Consider the following 22,353-nt stretch of genomic DNA (forward strand, 5'->3'; position numbering starts at 1 on the left):
AAATATTTAACAAATCTATGCTTGTCTTGTGGAAATAATTTAGTTACCGATTTTGGGACCATCTGGTGTTTAGCCTCTTTAAATTTGCTTTTCAGACTCAATGATTTTCGTGACTATGGTTTCTCTGCCTATTGTTAAGGGATTCTTATCTTATATTTCTACATTTACTACTAACTCCTCACAAATGCTACAATGCGCTATCAATGACAACCATCATATGGTATTCCAGAGTTGCTATTGGATAATCCGCTCAAGGAGCTGTCCATTCAATCAATGATACACCTCAATCGGAACTCCCCGGCCATTTACATCCCAATTAAACCTCGAAGTATGTATACCTGGGCGATTTACAATGTCAGTTTTTTGTACATTTAACTAGGCAGCAGGTAGATCGCGAAGTTATTACATTAGCAGTTAAACCTAAAAACATCACTTTTTGATTTATTAATCATTTTTGTAGTATTACACTTCACTATTAAAAAATTGATCTTAGTAATAAAATTTACACGTTAAAAAACTACTATTAATTTAAATTATAATAAGTTATTTTACGAACTACTTCAAATGATGTACTGCATACAACCGAGCATGTGTCTGATGGAAATGTCCGAGGTGTTCCGTTTGTGATTCAACTCGGAAGGCAAGGCCAACACAAGTAAAATAAGCAAATTGCAACAAAAGACATTGGGACAATAAATGCATGGTTACATTACAAAACTCTTTAAGTCGTTTCGACGAATCTTTTTTTTTTTACAATTTTATTTCGTGTTTTTAAGTTATCATCATGCCACATGCTTGACTTAAATTCTCATAAGAACTACGAGTTGACCTCAAGAAAATAATGAAAAAAGCCTAGTTGATACGTTCGATAATTTGCCCACTGTAAATAATACGTATAGCATCCGTGATTGTGATAAAAATACCTAATGCAGTATTTTAAAACAACTTATTTTCCTTACGTTTACAATAGAAAATCCTTTAAGGCAAAAGCTTATTAAGAGACAAGTAATCATAACATTTAATGTTATCTTTAGAATTTACAGAAAAAGCCAGACCAAAATAACGACATGGCAATCGGATTCTTTTTTAAATGATATTAGCGAGCGATAAAGCGATGAACATAAAAAAAAATAAGCATTAATTTATGAATTCCCCAAATTTCATAAAAAGCTTACTACACTTATTCGACATAAATTGAACAAACCAAAGTCGACATATGTTGTACTACCACAATTCGATATAATTTGTACTCAGAAAATTTAAAATATATTGTAATATTTAGCAAATCTATGCACAAAAAAAATCAGCATATTTTGTACAAGCCAAATTCAATAAATATTGTAAAACCCAATTTCAAGATTTCTATTTCTATTTGAATTCGATGTATTATGTACAACCAAAATTCTCCATATAATGTACAAATGTGTAATAGGCACACACATCAATGCCAAACATCCTGGTAACGTTAACCATATCACAGGGAAGTAAAAAAATAACCGAGTGTTCAACAATGTTTCCTTGATGCAGGCGAAGGATTGAGGTAGGGTTGTAGGGGCTCTTGGTGTTTCGGTCACTGACCTGAAACTTAAGTATTAAACCGTGTCATGTGTGTGTTTCATTGTGTGGTGTGACTGGCAATTAGGGGAGTAACTGGGACACGGATAGGATCTCATGGACAGAGAACGGGAGTAAAATGTGAAGAAGGCTTGTTTGGTCTGACACTTCGGGTGGAATGGGAGCTCGACTAAAAGATGTGGTTCTCCCATGAGATATGACATACACCGCAGACGAGCTTGACATTGTTGACCTGATGTCCCCATTGCAGGTCGTCATGATAAGGAAGAAGGGTCGACCTTGTTCCGGGTTAGCGGCCATTTTAAAGTAGATGGACCTCTTCGGGGTCTGGAATAGATAAGATCGGAGGGAGCAGATTCCGTTGACAAGTCCTGACTGGTGTATGCATTCTTCTCCCATTTGTAAGCAAGCTCCTGATGTCCTTGTAAGTTGAACCTCCGTACCAGTATTACATCACCAATATATACCTTGTTCTCCCCGACTCTCTGGTTATACTGGACCTTGTTCTATTCCGCCCTCTTACTTGTCGCTTCGTCAGCTATCCTTTAGGTATATGTGATACGTTCCTGGAGTAGGGAGACATACGAAGAACGGTGTGCACCATTCGCGTTCCCAGGTGCAGTACCAAGATACGCATCCACAGAAATCCGGGGACGCCAACCAAAATCCGATAATGGGTAGATAACCCAGTTGAGCTGTTTTGGTGGTATTTTCAGCCTGTACATGGATAGGAATGAGGTCGGCCCACCTGGACTTGTGATCCTTTTCCAGAGTTCCCAGCATGCAAAAAAGGTCTGTTGAACCTTTTTGGTGAAGGGTTGTCCAGTTGAATGGTGTCGTGCATATTTTCCGGGAATTAGCGATGGTGATAAAATGATCTGTGATAACCAATACATCCTCGTAACCACTCTTGGATTTCTCCATCTTCAGACAAACTGCGTGGGCTCGGATGGACAAGAGCGTCGCTGCTGGGATTCGAGGGGTCTTTCTACATACACAAGTCCTGCACGAGGACACTAGTCGTTAAAACTCATCACTCCATACCTGGCCAGAAAAAAACGCTGACCACTTTCATTGTGTACGCCTGGAAATGTAAAATAATGTTTGGATCCCGGAATAATTAACTGTTTGATAGAGTCTCCATCAACTGATGCGGTACATAACAGAACTTCATTCTCAAGACTTAGACACGACATGTAACGAAGATGGGAAAGTGTTTCTCGACAGCTCCTCTCCTCTCGGGCGAGAAACGTGCCGCAAAAAAAGAGAAACGTTGCAGGTTGAGTTATGGATTCCTGAGCGAGATTGAGAGCTTCTGTTCCGAACAAACATTGTAGCTGCAGATACAGACACGAGAGCGCCGAGACATAGAGCTTGATGGTTCCAGAAAATATGTGTTTTACGGCTTAAACCATCGCAGTCGCTGTTCAGACATCAAGACATGTAGACTTATTCAAAGTCGTAAGGTGACAGTGCCACAACCAAGCAGTAATCCTTGGCGTCGAGTTTAGCTGTTGTCAGAACATTGGTAATGAGGTTGTTGTCTATAGGCACATTGAATTTGTGTGCGGGGGTAATTGCCTTCTCCCGACCGGAGACATCGGCTTGCTTGTCAGTGACCCTTTCTGCAGTGTTGTATTGATCTGATAGAAGGACAGCTCCAGATCCAGATCTTTTAAATCATTGTAAACTTAAAAGGAATTAGAGAAGTCACCAAAGCAAGAACAGGAGAAGAAGGATTAACCTTAAGAATATGCAAAGAAGGCTGCTGGGCGTCACCCAAGACCAAGCCTAAGGTGAGTTTTTTTCGTTTAGATTTGGATATGAACTCCATTGAGTATTAAATATGAACCGTATGTGATACACATCTTTATTAAACTTTTTTTATTTCAGCACACAGTTTAAACAAATAGTTTAAAAGGAGAAAATTATGAATTTTTGCCATTTTCATGAATTTGCTAGAAAACATGAATGTTGCCAACCATCTTTCCAGAAGAAAATTTTCACCAAATAATTTGCATGAAAACGATAAACAAAGGGAAGAAATTAAACTTTGTGAAGGATGCGTTCATCCATAAAAAAGTTTTCAATTTAATGAAAAATAAAAAGATCGTCACATTAATGTTCTGTCTGTAATGACTTCCATGAAGTTCTCCTTTATTTATTTGTTGAAAGAGAAAATGATTATTTAGATCGTTTCTTCACTTAAGGTATATATTTCTTTTAAAGATGCACTCTTACTCACAAATAAGACTTACCACATTTAATATTATTGTTCAATATTACCAAAAGGATGAATAAATGTCAAACACATTTGTTCTTATGAAGTATACCAAGTTTAATTTAAAAGAAATGAGCATAAAACACGGTATTTTACCTAATACGACTATAGTAGACCACAGTAAATGTTTTAGCATTCACCAATCATTTAATATTTTTGCGCTTTCTGCTTTTAAATACACGGTTACAATCTTGTTATCAGTATTAATATTTTCCATAAATGTATTATTTAGTAAGCAGTTAAAGGTTTATCAGTCAAAATTGATGTTTGTTATACATGTTTATGTATTAATTTGGGAAAAGAGTGTCACTTTAAACATGCATTTTAAATACCACAATTGGATTATCAAGAAAAAGCGGGACTGAAAAGGACCCTTGATTAACCCTTCAATTCATGGAAGCTGTTTACATCCATAATTTGCAATCATGCACTAAAAAGATGCTAAGCAATAACGTTATCTCGGCTATAAATGAATATAACATATATTTAAAACAAAGCGAAGTACTGAACTTCATTGTCTTTAATTGTACGTGTCAATATCATTAATTAAGTTCATAATTGGCTTCAGTCTTGAAATAATAGTCCTTCTCTTTTTCTTAACAAAATGTACATCATAAACTCCATATGCCTGGCTTTAGTCATGATTCAGAAAACAATTGAATACACATGTCAATTAAATATAAGCTTATACATGGGCTACCTGAATGAAATTCTGAAGGCACTGTTCATACTTGGTATAGTTGATTTCGTTAACCAAAATATGACGTTAAATAAATTCCTTAATACCCCCTTTACACTAGACGAAGACCATGAAGAGCGAACTACGTCCGGGGAATTTCGACGAACGCAGCGAGGACGTGGCCGAATTCTTAAAAATAATGTTTTACTCAGGTTCATACTACGTCCTTACTGCGTCCCTGACAGGCACTCACTGCGTCTCTCACGTTCCCCAAATACGTTCTTATTGCGCGCATCTTCACGCGCGCACCACATCCAATGCGTTCTCAATATGCACGCACCACGCCCAATGCGTTCTTTGTACGTTCTTACTACACTGTGAGGGAGCAAGAATTGTGACGTCACCCCAAATGTGTACGACCACGGCGGTCTTGACACAACAAAAGGTATTTTTTTATATATTTTCTTTACTAAATTGAATCAAATTAAAACAAGATATAGCACATGATTCGCCGCATAATATCCGCTTTCATGTGGTTTACTTCTGTCATTCTTAATGTTGTAGCTTTTGAGAACATCCCAAAACAAATTTGGAATCGGCGATGCAGACGACCACACATTTTGTTAATCTTGCAAAAACAATGATAATTCAGCTACTTTCAACTGGTTCTTTACAAAAAAAGATATATAAACAGCAAATATATACCATTTACTATACCTTTTCAAGGCGTATCAATGATGTTTTTGAAAGAAATCGTACAATATTAAATTATACGAATGACCACACACGAGAAATTTAGGCGAACGATCACACATTTTTATCTAATTTTGGTGTGCGAAAAAGGCTTTAAATACTTTATTTGTTAATCTGTATGGTATATCTTTTAGATGGAGAGTCGACAACCTTAGGTCTGCAGATATTGCAAGGTCCTTGCGAACATTTCCACACTGTGTCAGCATGAAACAACACATATCGGTACGGGAAAGGGTTATATGTGCTGTGAAAAGATTTTCCTCAACAGGGCAAACTTGAATAGACACAGGTTAGTTAATACAGAATAATTTATATTTGAAACCTTAAAGAATGATCGCTTCGTACATGTCAAATCTTTAAAACCTTTATTTTGTTTATTAGTATGACAAACCCGTCATCTACCGAATAGGTAAGACCAAACTGTTTTTTAAAACCAAGTTTTCGCCGTCGGCTTTGTCGTCGTCTTAACGTCATAACAGTGCGTTGTATGTGTTAATAGTGAAAATAAGCCAATGTATAGCATGACTGATGTTCCTAGATAGAAATTTATCTAGCGGTGTTTTATCTTCTTGTGTTGCTGTGCTTTAATAAGCAATATTGGGTGAACGTTGCCTCGTTTTATGTAAAAAGGTCGACTACTTCAAATTTTCCATTCGTGTTGACATATTCCAGACAAAGACTAAATTTAGTATATTATATGATAATATTTTTTTTTATAAAATGATATTCATTTACTTTTCAGATGCCATGTGCATGGCGAGTGGAAGCCCTTTGTTTGCATTAATTGCGAGAAGTCGTTTGCAACCAATGCTGATCTTCAAAAGCATATTCGACGTGAAAAAAGCAAGGGTGTAACCGTCACGAATATGGGATGTCTTTCTCAGAAAAGTCAGATTATAGTAAGGTGACTCATTTCACTTTTTGTAATTTGCTCTGTGATAACATTTTTATGTTTTAGTTTTGCATGTAAACAGTCCGATCAGTATTACATGCTATATCAATCTTATAGATGCGTTTGTTTCACAAACAAATGCTGACATTTTTTGTTTTATATTGATGTGATTTATGCTCTGTGATTCTTTACTGCGGTTTGTTTGTATTTTTAAAATAAACACAATTAACGTTTTCAAATACCAGTTCAATTGATTAATCTTAACAATTATTGTCATATAATAACAATTTTTGCCATATAAGTGACGTGTCAATACAGAATAATGGCACAGCACATTTAATCAGAAACAACATTGTATTGAGTAATAACTACACATGTCATTCGCCGGCTATAAATGAACTACCCAGTAGCATTAGAAGTTACATATGATCATATCGATAGTCAAGATTGAATGTTTAGGAGTCCCATTTTGGATGTAACTAACGTTTTGTAATAATTTCTCCTCGACATTTCCCATCTGACACTCAGTGCCCCTTTTTGTAATTAATTTCGATCCAAACACACTGTGCCGCTCTTCTTCATTTTCGCCGAACATATGGTCCCTGAAATTGTGTGGATGAGATTAATGAAATGTATGTTTTTTCATCTTATAATAAAAAAAATTGATGTTTTAACAAGTCGAACGATTGACACAGACTAAGAGATATAGGTGTGATGGTCTAAAATTTGAAACGCCAATATATTTCGTTAATCAGTGAAAAGTGACCATTTTATTTATTGTAAATCAACATGAAACATAATAATTTGAGATTTTTTACGCATGTAAGATCATATGACAAATACTATTTTCTGCCCAGAAGTGCTTTTTAAGAAAACATAATCAATGTAATTTGAAACAAACCTTAGCGTATTCAAGTGTGACTGGCTTTTCTCAGCATAAGCTCATATATATATATATATATATATACCGGCATGTTGTGCTCCATGTGGTCGTGGACATAATAAACAGAACTAGCCTAGGGCTGTGAACGTTCCATCTAAAAAGTATTATTCAAAAGAAAAATGTTAATTGATGGTGTCTTTCTAGACTTAAACAAAGTTAGTTAGTTAGTTTTAGATTTAATCGTTCAAAAGATTCCATTTGATGTGAATATTATCAATAGAAAGACAAAAAAATGACATAACGGATGCTTTATTCGCACCCCCCCCCCCCCCGCCTTAAATCTAATCTAAAAAGTATGGTCGTTCGCCTAAAATTCTCGAGTGTGGTCGTTCGCATAATTTGATATTTTAATATTGCCTACAAAAACACCAATACGCCTTGCAATGGTACTCTAAATAGTATATATTTGCTTTACATGTGTTTACCTAAAGAATCAGTTGGGACTAGCTGTTTTATCATTGTTTTTGCAAGATATGCAAAATGTGTGGTCGTCTGCATCGCCGATTCCAAATTTGCTGCTGAATGTTCTCAAAAACAACGAAACCAAGAACATCAGACAGTATACCACATGAAATCGGAAATTATGTGGCGCACCCAAGGCTAGTTCTTGTTTTAATTCGATTCAAGATAATAAGGAAAACATTTTTCGCACGGTTATGACCTTTGTTGTCCCCAACGCTTGCACTACGTCAATAAATTCCTACTATGTTTTAATTGAGTTTCGTCACTACGTCCATGCCGTCGTTAATAAGCTCTTTTTAAGTTACTTACTTACTTACTACGTCCTGATTCGCAACGTCCTCACTACATTTTTTTAACATGTTCAGAGTCCGCTCTGGTTCTTCACGTCCATATAGACCATATCACGTCCTTATCGTTGTCTACCTCGCTCCTTCTACGTTGACAAATTTCTGACTTCGTCCTGCCAGAGTTTTGAGGATTTAGTTGGAACATCGCCTAGTGTGATGGGGCATATATACTAGAATTTGTTTCCATAGGATTTGTATATTACGAGTTCTAATGCAGTTTTAAGAAATTTTAAGGGGAAATGTTTCTAAAGCATAGCATGTACTTGAGAAATAAGTAAACTATAATGAGTCAGATTTATATAGTTAAAAACTTACCTATGAGAATTCGTGCTTTATTTTGCCTTTGAACAGAGTAACATATCTTCATTATGGAGCATTTTATGCGGTTAAGTGGTAAAATTGTTTTAGATCGAGTTTGGGATTGGGAATTGACTGAAGCATTTTGCTGTTATTTAGTTGTTAAGTGTTCTATTGTAATACAATACCTGCATTTATTAATTACAATAACTTAATTTTACATTTAATCATGTTCATTATTTAACAGCATTTTTATTAAAAGCAAATCGGCACATGCAAATGCATATGTTTTGTATTTAAAACATTGCGAAACCTACCTGGCAACATTACCTAGAATTTTAAAGATAAATAGTTCGGCTATCATAAGTTGAGGTTAAGTGTATCTTATTTATCTTAATATTAAAATAAGTTGTTGTTTGTTATATTATAATTATAACATGTTTTAATATATAATGTCTACCTATATTCACATGTGTATTGTTTAGCGTAATAAAAGAAAGAAACAGTTATGTTCTGTAAAGAAAACAATTTAATAGCTCATACATTATAACCACCACACTGTCTTGGTCGCAAATCGTGTTCATTTTTGTTGTAGCGGCAAACCAGGCAGTTACGGCCAGTCGTGTGTTTTGGTTGTGTAGATTGTTTCTTTTTATTTCATTTATTTTGGCGTAAAAATGTTTCAATTAATTAAAGCATAAATACATTAAGTTAACTTTTAAACTAATCATAGACATTTCGAATAACGTAAGTCAGTTTACTCCTGTGGGGAAATATATTGAAAAACAACAACACGATAAATGCATGAAATTAAAAGAAAATGTGACAAATGAACTCTTTGTCATCACGCTATACGATGAACGAAATCATGTGATAGCATTTAAAATTTGGAAATATCTTTTCTATTTTTATTTCAAATATATTTTATCCGTTAGTTATGAAAGCTAAGTTTTAAAGATTAAAACAATACGAAGACAAGTCATTTTGTTTAACTTGAAATTTCAGACGAATGTTTACTATAATTGTGTTAATAAAACAATGCAATCTAAAGTAACCCTGCATTCATAAGTTTCTGCTTAAAAAGACAAGGACCAATGTAACATCTCACGAAAAACCAGACGCTGTTAGACAACTCTAATCAAACAAGTAGTAAACCATCATATTGGTTATAATTTGTGTATGATCATATTCAATGAACAAGTGAGATAAGATAGTGTTTTATTGAAAATATTACATATCTACCCTTATTGTAAAATACACTATAGTAATATTAATATTGATCGTCGTAATTCATACGTGGTATTGAAAACAAGTCTTGTTCAAATATTAGGTTTTGCTTTTACTGAGTAGAGATATTGGGTATTGATTAAGTTCTATTTCCGTACAGTGAAATCGATTCAAAGAGAAGGTCTGAAAATATGGATATCAATATTTGAAATAAGTTGAAATTTATTATCTGTTAACCGGTTAAATAATGAAAAAAATGATTTTAAGACTTGTTTAGATTTAATCTTGCGTTGTGATATGATTTTTACGTGGTGATAGGACGGAACTATCCTTGGATTGCTAAAAACGTTTGTCAATCAATTGAGGTAACCGTTTGTTTCGTCTTTAGCTTTTATAGAAAATAAACGTGTTTGATACACATAAGGGAACTTAGAAAGTTTATTGAAGACGTTTTATTTTAGTCACTTTATATTCTGTGAAATGTTTTTTGGGTTCAACAACTATTCAACTAAAAATGAACGTTTTAACTAAACAGTTTTGTTGTTAGTAATGCCATTTTTTATGATTTGCGATGCACGACTTGTTTATAAACGATGTGGGTAAAATTTGCATACAATCGAAACACCTCGGCCATATCCGCCATACTTACCGGTATAGAAGTAGTTCCTAAATTTATATTAATGGAACACTTTTTGTAGTTTTTTAACATGGGATTTTTAGTTCAAACTGATTCCAACTGTTGTATACTATTGCATACATTTATTGATTCATAAGAGAAAGGCCATTAGGCTTAATTGCTTTATTACGCGATCTACTGTCTGCTTAGCATAATGTAAAGAACCTTGACATTGCAAAACCGTCTAAATATATGCAAGGGAATTTTTGAAGCAGTTTGATAATGGCGATGCCTTTTACTGGTAATTCTATTTAATAGTTCTTTATTTGAAAATAGTTGAATCAATTGAACTGGTAATAGTATGTTGTTTTTGTTTTTAACACGTAAGTTGCATAGTTATATAACCCTTTTTCATTACCTTTTTCCAATCAGGGAAAAACAACACGTTTTTACACATTTTCGCGACAGTGACAAGGCCGAGGTCACCGAGAAGAAAATGCTCTTTTGAAAGCTATTTCGGCAACTCAAAAAGTAAATAGGGCAGCAGTAGGCAAATATGATGAAAATTAAAGCATAAAACAGAGGTCACAAAGCTTTTTTTAACCAATGTTTACTACTCAGCAAAAACGACAGTACTAAGACACACTTTGTTAAACATGTAGAATAAAATTCTATATTGTATATCCTTCTTTCGTTTTGGTTTGTGTGTTTTTTATACAAAAAATGTTAAATGGTTATAGTTTGTGGTTATGATTTTTATCTCAGGGAAACACTTTTCACAGAATTCAAAACTTGCCTAAGGCTAAACAATTCAGAAAAAAAAACTAATTTGGTTAGGATCTTTTGAACCTCATATGGGAATACAAATATACATTTAAATTTTGGTTCATTTATATATATGTAAATATATATATACTGTTGTGTTTCTATTCGCTTTAAGAAAGTTAACAAAATTATGAAAAAAATAACACAGATTGATATTTATCCATATATATATTTATATATTGTAGCATACCGGATGTAAAACGAATAAAAAACTGTTCCGAAACTAAACTTAATTTACAACATATATCTGAAAACAATAACACATTTTTAAGCTTGAGGGAAGATAGCAAGTTAAGACAATAAGAGTGTTGTCCGTTTAAAGTCGTTCAAGAAGCAATGAACCCCGAGCAGGATATAATATAATATTCCACCCAATGATTAAACCAAACTTGAGAAGGAATTCTACAACACTAACCAAGTTCTTAATGTATGCCATTAACACAACATTTAACATTTCAATTGATTTTCAACTTACAATCAGTATTTTAATATTGTAATGCCAAAATATATGTTTGCGTTTATTGAATATAAGTTTATTTCTGATGCAAACCAATATGGAAACATTTGGTTTGGTACCATAAATAAAACACATGATGGACCTATTCTTCATGTTTCACACTAAATAGCCAAACTTCATTCAAAAACACTTTTGGTTAAGCACCGATAGCCAATGTTTCACATAATTTATAAAAAGGTCAAAGCATTCATTTCGACGAGAACATCTGATCATACATTTTTGTACATGTTTGTATGAAATCAAATTGCCACGGGTAGTGGTCATTTAAAACCAAGAGAAAAATACTTTGTGTAGTGAAACATTTTAACAACAATTAGCACCTGTACACTTTTACTTAGGTATGTTGATAGAAAGCGTCACATCTTCTATTGCTTAGACATTGCATAAATAAGACTCCTATAATCTTTAGACTGTGGCACAATTTATATTCAAAGCAGGTCCCAGTTTCTCGAAATCATTGAATAATTTACATTCAATCTAAATTATATCCCTTAACAACCTGGAAGTGTTCACAATCATAATTTTTTGACTCTATTATTGAAAGCACATTCTTCCATGTAATAAGTCGATGTTTAAAGAATGTCCTTTTAAAAAGAAAATGAACTTGAGTAATTACTCAGAATGTATCAGTTGTGTTCAATTGCTTCATGCACGAATGATGGCCTCTTTTCGATAGCAAAAAATAATTTATAATATGCTTTTCGTTGATTGAAAGAGATCAGAGAAATAAAAATAATATTTCCCTGTTACAGACATTTTTGGTAAGTTTCACTGTTTTGAGAATTGAGCCCGCCCTCACTTCCAAAACAAACATCAGATGTCTTCCAAATTGATGTTAGGGTCGCCTACAATTTGGCGAGTTTTGCTAAATATTCACAATTAACTGCCATTTTTATCCCTCTAAGGTATATACTGAAAACAAAAGTGTTTGTTTCTGAGTTAGATTGAATCATATGTTAACTTGTGCACACCAAAAGTAAATGTGTAATTCCTTGCTACGCCACTAAAAAACTTTTGTTGCTCGCTTGGATAAATTTATAACGATCTTATACTGAAAGAATATAGGTACAGTTCATATGGTTGCGGTACGGATAGAAAATTCTGACCCAGTGGCTCATGGAGATGTCGGTAACGAGCATTCCATTTTACCACCGACACATGCATACATTAGATTTTACTATTGATTTGATAACGCGCTTCTTTTTCTTTCCTGGTAGTAGCGTAGGAATTGACTACGCATTCCAGAGTCATTCATAAAAGCGCGTATTGATCGCACTGTTTACCATCTCTTACGCTGAAAAATGGTACACAAATAAATTTTTGAAGTTTTTTTAATGTACATCTGATAATCAACAATTATTTTCACATGGGATCAAAAAGTACAAGAAAATGAATACACGTAAACTTCCATTTTCAAAACGAACGGCCTTTTTGCAATAGCGAATATTTTTCAATGAAAGCAACATATTCGGATATATTCGTATCGCGAATCATCGCGTGCTATATTTATTGAAAATTGTTTGTCTTCTTATTGATTGTATTATATAATTTTAGCCGATATAATTTGCTTATTAAGTTATATTTGCAATTATGAACAGACTTCTTGTGGCCTGATAGACATACATTTGAGATTTTAAGAGTATCTCCAGTTAATGATAATGCCAACTATCTCAGTTTGTTACATTCTGTTTTTTTTACAACTAAAAGAAACATTGTTTCCAAACTAACCTGGTTCATGACATATATCTGATCAAGAATTAAGAATGTTGTACATTTGTCCTATAAATGTCATTAAAGAAACAATTAATCTCTCTCATCTGCGTTCTGACAAAGTTCTTGTTAAAAGTTATTGCATATAAGTTAATATGGAACTCCTGGGACATGCTTTAATCAATTTTGAAAGAGGACCTCTACCTGATGACAAATAGCAAATAACTCTTATGTAAACAAATATCGAAGCTATGGGTACCGATATGTAATCACATGGTGAACCCATTTTTGATCCTACACAACAAATTGGTAAACTGCATGGTAAAGAAGCGATACATTTTTAATGCTTATACGTTGTAATTGCTAACTGATTCAAAGTCTAAAGTTGAAATAGTTCGTTTACCTTTATTCATTCGACTTGTTTATTTGGAGTGTTGCACAATTAATATTCAAATCAGGGCCAATCTTTTTGAACTTATATCTCAATTACCCCCATCACTTGCATTTTAAGTTTATTTCATCGACAGTTGGACCAAACCATATGCTCAAAGATTTGAGACATTGCATATTGTAAGAATAAATGGAGCATCAAGGTCATGGGTCTATGATTTATGTTTGACGCACACGCTACGCTTCTATGTGGTCTATAGTTCTATATGGAACATTGAAAAGAGGCCATAAATCAAATGTTTTCAAAGTATTGCGTCAGGGGTAAATAGTTGTCGTCGTCGATGGTTCATTGTTTCTATAAATACTTGACCTTTTTAATCATATTGGTCGTAGTCTTGAATATTTTGCGTTCCAGATGAACCAGCAATTGATTGAAAAGTTACTTCAAGTGTTCCCTTTTTGTCAGATATGTACCAAATGAACATGGTTAAATCAATAAAAAGCAAATATTTAATTCAAAATTAAGCCATACAATTTCCTTCCAGGTGTGTTGTTCCCGCGGCTGCTGCAACATCTCGTCATCCGGAGGCTAAATGGTGAGTACTGCAGGACAATTTGACTGTTTGTCTTATATCAATACTTTTTCATTTAAAAACACACAAATAAACAAACGATAGATACTCTTTTTTTCTTAAGATGTATACCTGCAGCAATTTCAAAATGGATTTATCATTGGCACAAAGTAATAATCTATATCTGAACTGGGGGTATAAACTTAAGTTTGCGTTAATGACTACATGATTCAAAACAACTATATCCGTAAACCATTTTTTCTGAGTTGAAAATGTAACGAACAGTCTAGTGATTCCACAGTCATTTGTGTCATGTGATATGTTGACACCCGTGGTGATTGTTTGAAATAATATAAGTATTATGAGTACAACACTAATGTTTTTTACATAATCATTGTTCATGTATTTCAGGCCTCCAGCACACTTTGCCGCCACCAAACCTTCCGGGGTTAAGACCGCTAGCACGTGGTTAGTACAATTTACAATAAAACAATGAAAACAAGAGGGCCAACATTCATAAAGCCTTCAATTACTCTCGAATTTAAGTAACTTTCAAATGAGGCAAATGATATAAAAAAAACTTGGTAATTTCTGAAATACATGAGTTATTATTTACCTTATAGAAGAAATATTATTTAATGTTTAAAACACCTAAACGTTTCCTTTATGTAAAAACTGAAAATCTACGTTTACACTATTTTTCACGTGCAAATTCTTCGCACGTTTTGTCGCACTTTGAAAAGAGACCTATTTGTTTTGTCATTTTATGGGTTTGTAATATGACACGACTATGCCACATCATTTGTTGACATTCTTTATTACAAAGAATACAAATATAATCTGATATTTAATGATTATCTACAGGATGGTAAAATTATTGCATAAAACATAAATGATAACCATAAAAAAACACATATACCAGTATATCACAACACAACATCAAACCAAAGAATCAGTTGAAAAATACATTTTTTATTTACACATAATTGATCACTATACAAAGAACATATATGCCAGTACATCACAACACTGAATCATTTTAAAATACAATTATTTATTTACACATCCCAGTGAATCTCTTAAATGGTCCAAACAAATTCTATCTTTATTACCAACACTCGCTCCTGTATGAAGTCTCCTCAGATAGAGCCTGTAATGGCGTTTCATTAAAAACGGTAACAGTTTGTCGTGTAGACTTCATGTGTGTTTGTTACTGAGTTTTGGGGGGTTGTAACAGTCGGCGATATTAATAGTGGCTGCAATCAGCTATCGACAGCTACCCGATCGACAATATATTGCGGCGTTTTCGTGATTGCAGGGTTTTTTATAAATAAGGTATATGCATTTTTTAACCAAGAAATAAATTTAATCATTTTTTTTTTCATCATTTTCTTGAAAATTTGTCTTATTTTAAAAGATATCACCTATAAGACATTGTTCATTGGGTGGTCAGAAGCATTTTGACAAATATAAAATAATATTATAATATTGTCGACAGACTTTTCTGTTTTCATTTCGTAAATTTGCTCGAACAGTTTAGGTTTGGCCACTTTTGCATCGAGGATGGCCCTGAATTATAAAGGGTTTCTCGATAATGATTTTCTAACCTTAAGCATAAGAAAGCATTTTTTGATGAAAAGACTCCCGATTTATTGTTTCCGAAATCTTAAAAACTATTTCCTCCCCCCTTAACCCAGTCACGTAGAGGCGGCAGTTCGACTTACCATCGTCCCTGGGGAAAACTGTTCTTTTGCTAATCTTTTCTCAAAGAAAAACAAAGTATTGGGATGACAACCAATCACTTTTAATCAATTGAAGAGTTGGTGATTTGTATTCAGAAACTATTAACAATTTTACTACAGAGGCTACTCGCGTAACCATAAGATATAGCGGTTTCAAATTGATTTGCATTATTATCTGACATAAATTGCATTTGCTCGTGTGGTCATAAATGACACGTCTTTGAATTTTAATATATAGCACACTAGTCCAAAGTCCGGCAGGTCCGAAGCCTGTGAGTACAAGGTTTAGGGTGAGGATTATATTGTACTTTGACTCTTACCGTACCTATACCCATGTGAGATATGCAGACTAGCGAGCATACGGGTTCGCGTAACTTCGAACTTTCCAGCGGGCACCATTTTCAAACATTTATAGCGAATCAAATATAAAATTGCTGCCCTTTAAGACCTAGACCGTTGCCTCGCAGGTGTAAGAATTGCACAAGGGTTGACAAATTTAAATTATATGGCCATACTATCCTTGGATTATTATCTTATTTTGCTAATAGTGACATCATGATGAATTTCTTAAGTTATGTTTAAACTTAAGTGTAATGTCTCTCACTTCAGAGAGGGGTCAATTATGATTAAGGTAGTCCAATAGCTCCAGGGATATGGTGCCTAGGCCATCACAAAGGGCAATATACAGGAAGACGAAGTTAAAAGAAATAAATAGTTCTTACTCTAAAACAGTTAAGGTGTAAAGGAATTGTTGTGTCATAATAAGTTATGACATAATATATAACTTCATTACATTGATTGCATATTGCAGGCTTTTCCTAATCCGATTTTGATTAGAGATTAGAGAACTTGGAAGATAAATTCTGTTCTGTGCTTAAATGCAAACAAATAGCCATAATAAAGAAGTGAAATGTACTGGGCTAATAACAACGTTTCCTATTATACTAACAGCATTATTGAAAAAAGACCCTACTGTCATCTTTACCAGTCCTATTCTTTCCTTATGGGCCATCAAATGTTGCAGAGCTCGAATGATAGACCTTTTTTCAGGTCGGATCAATATATCCTGGAACATTCGGATACCCCAGGAAGGAATCTAATCAGGTGTTTTAAGATACGAGGGATCCTTTTCGACCCTAAAACATATCCATATGTTACTCAGAAATGATAGCGAATTACCTGAAATTAAATCGAAAATGAAGACCCAACACTTATAGTGAGTTTCAATAGTTCATTCGAATATACGATCGAAATAACTGACGTACGAAAGATCAGAAGGAAGCTAACTTCGCATTGCCGAGTAGCAAAGCAGTCCCTTTAACCCAAATACTGTCCTTTATTTTGGACAAATCAGGGGCCATATAATGTAAGGAATACAGGTAGCTGTGAAAAATACATTTTTACATAAATTGTTTTCAATTTGCACATTGTTTTTGTGACAGATACCTGCTTCTACATAAAGAGATACTTTGAATATACTATGAACTTGTGTTAACATGTTGTGATAAATACTGCCGAATCTGTCTCATATATTACATGTGTGGCAAATTCGATAAGTAAACTAGGTGAACAAAGAACTAGGTGGTATCGAAGATAATTTCGTATGCCATCAGATATGTGCATTAAAATATATGTTACTCTTTTAATACCATTACTAATTCAAGGCACCTCGTATCGAACATCTTATTTTGTATGTAAAACAAACTGTCCATAATAAACATTTAAAAAAAAATAAGATGACAATGCAAGGAAATATTTCATATTGATTTTGCCAACACCGGTCATTATAGTTTGATTCGTAAAATGAGAGAAAAAAATGACATGCTTTTAAATTAGTTTACATCCTCGGAACTATTGCAGAAATTGATTGATTTGCTAGATGAAATATCAGTCAGCAATTTGGCTGATATTATTGAAAGAAAAGAAACATATGATTTGGACTTACGACTTTTCCAACCTTAATATGATTTAATGTCTGTATGAAATAATCAACATATTGTATATATAAATCTGCTTAATATTATCTTGGAATTTGTTCAGCACATTATTAATATTATTAAAATTGAGAAAAGATCAAAGGCTTATTCCCAGTGGGTGTGTTTATAACGTTATGGACAAGGGTAGATACGTTCTGTGCTTTTTGCGCTGGGTGGGACACTGGATGGGTTGTTTGCTAATGGAGCACATCGTCTTGGGTAAATGAGTAAACAGAGAATTTGAGAATAGTGTGCTTGGTATTTGGTTGAAATGCATATTGTACATGAATTAAATTATTTTAGGACAATTGGTAAAACGGAACACCAATTTATATGAATAACATTACCTGCATACAAATGTATTGACCTGGATTAAATGTAAGAGAACCTTTGTGTGAAGATTCTTGCAAGAGAATGTTAACGAACATGAAATGATTCAGCAAAGCCCTGTTATATTCCAGGTGTTGTACCCATCCCTCCGAGGCCTTTTGGACAACTTCCAGGCGATCTAGCAGCAGTCAGACGCACGCCTTTTATTGCACGTTCCGGTACGGTCAGGTTTTGACACAGATTCTCTTTATTTCATCAATAACTGTATTTTGTCTTTAAAAAGCTATATTTGCATTAAGCGAAATACCTGTTTGGACGAGAAAATTACGCCATGCTACATTCCATGAAGTAATTATCATTCACACGTTTTGAACATATGTTCAAATTTATGACTGAAGACATATTTCCATGTAATCTGTTTCGAACGATTTCTCTCAGCATTATATATATATATATGTTTGATAAAAAAACAAAACATATATTTTATAACAAAGACTATAGGTACTGATATTTGTTATGTGAAAAAATGAGTATGATTGCATTTTTTTTCTAAAACATGCTTGTATCTTGACTATCTGAGGACTAGACCCATATGCAAATTCTATGTCAATAAATTTCCACAAAACAAAAGTTAGTTATATTAATTAAATTAAAGTACGTACAGAGCAGACCCAAGTGTTCGAAACAATTTCACTCGGTGAGCTAGTGTTTGGTTAATGTGTAAACATGCCATTTGAAAAGCAGTTGGTTCACGAATCGAGTTGTGGTCCATTTTAAAACAAGTTACCAATGTTTATCATAGCACTATCTCAATACAAATGTGAAGGATACTGAACTCAACGGGCTTAAATGAAAGAGAACTTTGTTACAAAGATGATATGATCCAGCGGGACTTTGTTATATTTCAGGTGTGATACCGCCCCCTCCAAGGCAGTTTGGGCAAGATGGAGGAGAGTTAGGCGCAAAGAGGCGCGCGCCTTTTATTGCACCTTCCGGTACGGTTTAGGGTTTGATAAAGATACTCGTTATTATTGATAATTGCATTACAAACTACATACTCAGCTTATTAAATTGCTTATAGGCAATCATTAAATACTAAGCATAATAATTCGCGAGTGTTTAAAGGTCCGCCTATTCATGACATTCATCCCATACACACTTACTGCGTCAAATAATTTGTTTACAATTAAGAAAGGCCCGATCGCTACGCTTACTCCGCCCATTCTTTTCTTCATGTCATCTAAACATTACATATATGTTTGATTGCTTTATCTGAAAAAGCCATGTTTGCAGTAAACAAAATAATGTGCAATACGCTATGATATGGACAAACTTTTGCCTAAAACGTTAAGATTTTTCATTCAATACCTGTTTTATTTCTATGAATGTAAGTTTAGCTACAGTTAACTATATAAGATGAAAGAATTAAATAATTGCATGCCACATTATCACTCAAACGTTTTGAACATTTAAGTTGAACTGTTGCTATGGAATCCGTTTAGAGCGTTGACTTTCAATGATAATGCTTAGATGAGTCGATGCTTGATTTAAAACATAATATAGTTTTAGAAAAGTGTAGGTTCATGTGTATTGTATGATGAATTGACAATTAAAGTATGAACAGATGAACACCGCAATTTGAGATGGGAACCTTTCACTTTTGAAAATATGATATTAATAAAGTATGCTATGTCAATTAATATTTATATGCATATAAGTGACGAAATGATCACCATAACGAAGAAAAAGAAACAGTTTTAGTATTGCTAAGTAAAATAGAAAAAAAAACTATATTTTGAGCAAGTTCATTCTTAAATGTGAACCATAAAAAATCTTGACTTATTTCGCTGGTTTGAACCATTTTACAATCCTGTGTCAAATGCTGACCGTTTATTTTGACAAAAAATAGTTTAGTAATATTAATTGGGTTGAAGCGGACATTTGAATCAGGCTTAACCAGGTTTCAAGACAAACCTTTACCCAGTCCTGTTTTAACAACCATCTTTTAGTATGCCGGCCATTGTTAATGAAACACGTTGCATATAAATATTTTGATTTTTAAATGTCTTTTACAGGATTATGATTTATAACAAAAATGAAACATAATTTATAAATATCATTTGATTTTCAGGGAAGCCCAGAAGCAACAATACAAGTGTTTGTAGGATTGGAGCCTCGCTGTTTAGATTCGACAGAAAAATGAACTAAAAAGCACTGGACTTAGATATTTTTGATAGTTAAACTAAATTGATAATTGAAGGATACATGGATAGGTCATAAATAATGGTAATCCTGAATTGATTTAAAATATAATAATTTCAGTTCTTTTTATACGTTATGGTGCTATCTTCATCGTCTTTTGTAAACAAATCATTTGAACGTTTGCGATGAATGTTGTAGTGGTAATATTCTTCATATAGTAATAAATAAATATAAAATAATTATAGTTGAATTCTGCATAAGTAATGGTTTTCTGGGTATATTTTTACATATTACATGGCATGTGTAGTGCATGAACATATACATTGTGTAATTGGCAAAACGAAAGGACAGAACACGCGGTTTCTTGATTATCGGCTCTATGTCCCAAGATATGCAGAAGTTTCATATCTCCATGACAAAAGAAGGATGTTTGAATAACCTGGTGAAAATTAACAAGTGTTCATGTAAAATATAAAACGCCTAGGATGCCTGGTTCTATACAATAAACTGTTTTAACCTTAATATAAAAGAACAAATGTATTTCATATTCATGCTCTCCTAAAGATACCAAACAGTTCGCAGGACCAATCATACTCAATCCCCCAGGTCATAATTTAAAAAACCAAACTTGTCAACTGGCTTAAATACCAAAGACTTAGACCCCCCAAAAATCACTTGGTAGATTATCTCAATTAAAGTCATTGGCTAAGACATTCTTGGTTAAGATTCACATATGTAACTACCGTAACACAGAAACAATGACACTCTTAAATTAAAAAGAAAACTTTTGGTCAAGATGCCATCATTATGAGGCTTGATTTATGTAAACTTCTTTTAGAGATATAGAAAGTAATACATGTTTCGCTCTTGGACTTCAGATGTATTCATTGAATCACGATCAGAGAATGCCATAATCCATGACACATACTGGTTAGCGACCCCTTTTCGGACGGAAATGGAGGTTTTTCCTATGTTTCTTTTGACACAAGATAGCTATTACGATAAAACTTTACAATCAGACAGATTGGCTCTTCCTACAAAAACTGTGTAATTTGTTTTTAAAAATAGCTAGGGATTCCGAATATTCTTACATGCAAAGTACCCCTATAATTTCGCTGAAATAAGCACCCTACTGTACCAATTATTCGCCCACCCCATAAATTCGCTGATGTTTTTTTATATATTTCTCTCTAAACTATATCTTAAAACATGTTTATTTTATTTGACCTGTCTAGCGACTGTTTAAAACGACAATTGATCATTAAATATAATATGTTAACTCTTACATACTGTTTATTTATGTTTAAAATGATACTGGTACAACACCTCCTCCAAAAATTTCTCTTTTCTGAAAATTAAAAAAAAAATACTGGGATTTCCTTCTTGAAACATGACCTACAATGTATGCATATTTATAGCCTTCCGAATAGGGACAACGCATGTGCGTACAAGAATGTAATGATTAATTCCAATTTGAGTTGCTTCCCTTAGACGAAAAAAATCGGCGATTACCGTTTTCAGGTTTTACCATTTGCTTTTTCAAAAATTGAACTTAAAATACAGCAATTTAGGGTATTTGTATAATTTAACACCGGTTTATTCTTTATAATGACAAAGAAATAATGTCGTCTGATAGCCCAAGGTATAAGGAAAATTTAAAAATCCTAACAGGGCCTCATGCAAATGAGCGCGCGCGTGATGACGTCATCCCCGCGTGCAACTCACCAGGTCAGAAGTGTAAACAATGTTAATTTGGGTCGAATTCCACATACTACTTACATTTGAACGCAGAAAACAGCTGATATCTGTCAAAAAAGAAACGAAACGCCAGACTGATTTCTGTAAAATATTTCGTTTTGAATGGTTTTAATTGGGTGGGCGAAAAAGTGGTACGGGAGAATGATAGGTCGCTAACCAGTATACAGCTACAGTATTGAATAACAACAAAAGCGTCAACGCCATGTATCATATTTATGGTGTAACACGCTGTTAATAATTTGAATTCAGACGACAATAG

The 22,353-nt window shown here is 33.7% G+C and overlaps 1 long non-coding RNA gene across 1 annotated transcript; it reads left to right on the forward strand.

Moving 5' to 3' along the window:
* The first annotated feature begins 9,647 nt into the window (after window positions 1–9,647).
* On the forward strand, window positions 9,648–20,575 carry LOC128233729 (uncharacterized). The gene is made up of 6 exons (XR_008260762.1): window positions 9,648–9,821; window positions 14,060–14,110; window positions 14,498–14,554; window positions 18,266–18,352; window positions 19,043–19,129; window positions 20,266–20,575. It is a non-coding gene; the product is annotated as an uncharacterized LOC128233729 (long non-coding RNA).
* Window positions 20,576–22,353: the final 1,778 nt, after the last annotated feature.

The sequence above is a fragment of the Mya arenaria genome, chromosome 5 (genome assembly GCF_026914265.1).
Source record: "Mya arenaria isolate MELC-2E11 chromosome 5, ASM2691426v1".
Classification (NCBI taxonomy): Eukaryota; Metazoa; Mollusca; class Bivalvia; order Myida; family Myidae; genus Mya; species Mya arenaria.